Source organism: Nerophis lumbriciformis, linkage group LG27 (genome assembly GCF_033978685.3).
Source record: "Nerophis lumbriciformis linkage group LG27, RoL_Nlum_v2.1, whole genome shotgun sequence".
In the NCBI taxonomy this organism is placed as follows: domain Eukaryota; kingdom Metazoa; phylum Chordata; class Actinopteri; order Syngnathiformes; family Syngnathidae; genus Nerophis; species Nerophis lumbriciformis.
In genome coordinates this window covers 19,080,684-19,084,798 of record NC_084574.2, presented here as the reverse complement: position 1 = coordinate 19,084,798, position 4,115 = coordinate 19,080,684, and the positions used below count along the sequence as shown (strand labels likewise).

At 40.4% G+C, this 4,115-nt stretch overlaps 1 long non-coding RNA gene across 1 annotated transcript; it reads left to right on the top strand.

Moving 5' to 3' along the window:
- The first annotated feature begins 1,811 nt into the window (after window positions 1-1,811).
- LOC140679935 (uncharacterized) lies at window positions 1,812-3,458 on the top strand. Its single transcript, XR_012051209.1, has 2 exons — window positions 1,812-1,941; window positions 3,250-3,458. It is a non-coding gene; the product is annotated as an uncharacterized lncRNA (long non-coding RNA).
- The last annotated feature ends 657 nt before the right edge of the window (window positions 3,459-4,115 follow it).

The following is a 4,115-nucleotide window of genomic DNA, read 5'->3' as shown; positions in this document are numbered from 1 at the left end:
GTGAGTTTTACTAGTAACATTTTCTTTTGTAAGGTTTGCAAAGACACAAGTTAGTTTTTTTTACTCAATATAACAGTATAACTGTCATACTATAAACGCAAGTTATATAAACATAACTCCAAAACCAAACATGCATTATGTCTAAAAATTCAGCACTGCAACTACATATGCACCGAATTTAAACTAAATGTCCCTGCTGCTGAGATCCGAGTTGCAGGGCTGGCCACCACGCCAACATCATCCAAGGCTCCAGAAACATTTGTAGGTCAATGCCCCACAATACAAGTAGATGCTGGAGGCACTATTCTGCCAGGACTTTTAGACACCGGGTCCCAAGTGACGCTAATGTCCGAAAGCCTATTTAATGCTCACTTTACCGAAGCGAAGCTCGAAAGGACCCCTACCCTTTTTCGTCTAAGAGCAGCTAATGGCCTGGAAATCCCCTATGCGGTTCTTGATTTTGAGGTAGAGGGTGTTAAAGTTCCCGAAAGAGGAGTAGTGATTGTTGCGGATCAAAACTGTACACACCCCTTCATAATAGGTATGAATCTAATCGTGGGTTGTTGGGATGCCGTTTTTAAATGTCCTAAAACCTCTACTCTTCGGCATCTTCAAAAGCAAAAGGTGTGGAGGGAAGCTTTTGCTACATGTTCCCGTATAGAAGCTGTTGCTGCTGAAGATGGCTTGCTAGGCCACGTGAGAATGGCCTCGAAGACTAGTATTACATATCCCCCAAAGGAGATGTTGGTGCGGGGCTAACTACTGTGCCCTGCCACGCCAACTGCACCGGCAGTTGGCGTGGCAAAATCACTGGTCGTGGTGAACAGAGGTAGGCTGCCCCTCCGTGCTTATAACCCCCATTCCTACAGTATTTCCTTAAAACAATTTGAGAAGCTAGGGCAGCTGTTCCGTGTTGATGATAGTGATGTGCATGCAGCTGAGGATCTGTGTTTATCTCTAGTAGAGGAGGGTGTGGTAGAAGTGTCACTCATTGATGCCACAGCCCAAACCAATCCAGAACTGTCCCCAGATGTTAGGGATTTGAGTGATAAGCCGGATCTGTCTGAGCAGCAACAAGTGCAGCTACGCGCCCTGCTGGCGAAGTGGGAGAAGGTGTTTGCACAACATGAGGACTTTGGAAGGACCAGTGTTGTGCAACACAGGATACTGACTGGAGATTCCGCCCCTACCAGGGAGAGATACCGACCCATCCCGCCTCTGTTGCATAAGGAAGTGAAGACACTGCATGCTTTCAGGTATGCTTGAACAGAGAGTGATAAAGGAAAGCTGCAGTCCCTGGGCAGCGCCTATAGTGTTAGTCCGCAAAAAGGATGGGAGTTGGCGCTTTTGTGTAGACTACCGGAGGTTAAACTCAGTTACACATAAAGACGCCTTTCCGTTCCCCTGAATCGAAGAGACCCTAACTGGTCTGAGAGTTCCCCCCGTTGCAGGGACTGACAACGATAATGTATGGGGGGGATGTGATGGGACACAAGTAGGGGATTTTATTTTTTTTGTTTCATTGTCATGCATGTCTGAGTGTTTTTATTGTTTTAGATTTTAATTGCATGTTTTTACATTTTACAATTTGATTGCATGTTTTTACACTTTGAGGACTTTGACTGTATTTTTAATTGCATAAGTTTATTCCTTGTGGACTTTGCTGGCATTTTAAGACGTTGCCCCTTTTAGCTTGTTGCCACTGACAACCAAAGTGCCCAATCGAAAGGCACCTGAAATCAGACGCACCTGTGGAGCATTAGGGCTGCACACATTTAAAAAGGAGCGACCAGGAGGATCGTCAGGCTTGACAAGGAGGACCGGGTGAACGCGCGCAGGTTGAGAAGGAATCCCCAAGACTACCCAGCAGACCCGCAGGCTACCGAAAAGAACCCCCAGAATCCCACAATACGCAGGGGCAGAGGAAACTCTGACTCCAAAGTAAGTGTCGTGCCTTGTGGATTTGCAGGGGTATTTAACTGCCTTGGGCTGTGGGCTTGTGGCTCGTGTGTTGTGCGCTGGCTGTGTGGTTCTGTGAGCAGGAGCAATCGAACACGATTCATAAACCAAAGATGTATTATGTCTAAAAATGCCTGTAATATTTTATCCATGTGAGTTTTACGACAATCAGTTGTTTTTGTAAGGTTTGCAAATACAACAATTAGGTTTTACACATAATGACAATATAACTGCCACACCCAATCAGTAGTTTTTTACTCAATATGACTAATATTTTTACAATCCTGAGATAATGCAAAAAAAGCAATAAAAATGTATTGCAACATAATTCCTAAACCAACAATGCAAAATGTCTAAAAATACCTGTAATATTAAAACTATGTGACAATTACTGTAATCAGTTGTTTTTGAAAGATTTGCAAAAACAAAAATTAGGTTTTACGCATTGACATATAACTGCCACCTAAATATGACAGTTGTTTAAAACATATCTCCTAAACCACACATGCAAAGTGGCTAATAATGCCTGGAGGAATGTATCTTTGTGAGTTTTACTAGAATAATGATCTTTTGTAAGAATTGCAAAGACACAAGCTAGTTTTTTTTACTCAATATGACAGTTTTACTGTCATACTAAATATGAAAGTTATATAAACATAACTCTAAAACCAAACATGCATTATGTCTAAAAATGCCTGTAATATTGTATCCATGTGAGTATTACTAGAATCAGTTGTTTTTGTAAGGTTTGCAAATACAAAAATTAGGTTTTACTCACTATGCCAGTTATTTAAACATAACTCCTAAACAACAAATGCAAAATGGCTAATAATGCCTGGAGATGTATCTTTTACTAAAATGTTCTTTTGTAAGGTTTGCAAAGACACAAGTTAGTTTTTTTTACTCAATATGTAGTATCACTGTATCACAACTAAGAAAGTTGTATAAACATAATTTCAAAACTACACATGCAATCCGTCTAAAAATGCCTGTAATATTGAATCTATGTGAGTTTTACCAGAATCAGGTATTTTGGTAAGGTTTACAATTACAAAAATTAGGTTTTACTCATAATGACAGTATAACTGCCACTTTCAATATGGCAGTTATTTAAACATAACCCCTAAACCACATGCAAAATGGCTTATAATGCCTGGAGATGTATCTTTGAGTTTTACTAGAAAACATATAATTTGTAAGGTTTTTTAAAGACACAAGTTGGTTTTTATTACTCAATATAATAGTATAACTGTCATACTAAATGTATCCATTTTCTTCCGCTTATCCGAGGTCGGGTTGTGGGGGCAGCAGCCTAAGCAGAGAAGCCCAGACTTCCGTCTCCCCAGCCACTTCGTCCAGCTCTTCTCGGGGGATCCCAAAGTGTTCCCAGGCCAGCCGGCTGACATAGTCTTCCCAATGTGTCCTGGGGCTTCCCCGTGGCCTCCTGCCGGTCGGACTTGCCCTAACGAAAAAAGCAATTAAAATGTATTCAAACACAACTCCTAAACCAAACATGTAAAATGTCTAAAATGCCTGCAATATTGAATCTATGTGAGTTTTACTAGAATCAGTTGTTTTTGTAAGGTTTGCAAATACAAAAATTAGGTTTAACACTTAATGACGTATAACTACCACACTCAATTTGACAGTTATTAAAACATAACTCCTAAACTACACATGAACATGTTTTAATAATGCATGAAGAAATGTATCTTACTCAATATGACAGTATTACTGTAATACTAAATATGAAAGTTATATAAACACAACTCCAAAACCAAACATGCATTATGTCTAAAAATGCCTGTGATATTGTATCTGTGAGTTTTACTAGAATCAATTGTTTTTGTAAGGTTTGCAAATACAAAATTTAGGTTTTACTCACTATGACAGTTATTTAAACATAAATCCTAAACAACAAATGCAAATAGCTAATAATGCTTGGAGAACTGTATCTTTGTTATAGAGAGCCTGCATGCTGACCAACAGCATCTCTGTCTGGACTGGAGCCTGCAGTGCCTCAGACTGGAAGTCTCTCCAGAGAGTGGTGAGGACGGCGGAAAAGATCTTCAGGAATCCTCTTCCTCTTATCCAGGAGATCGCAAAAAGCGCTGCCTGACCAGGGCTCAGAAAATTTGCAAAGACTCCTCCCACCC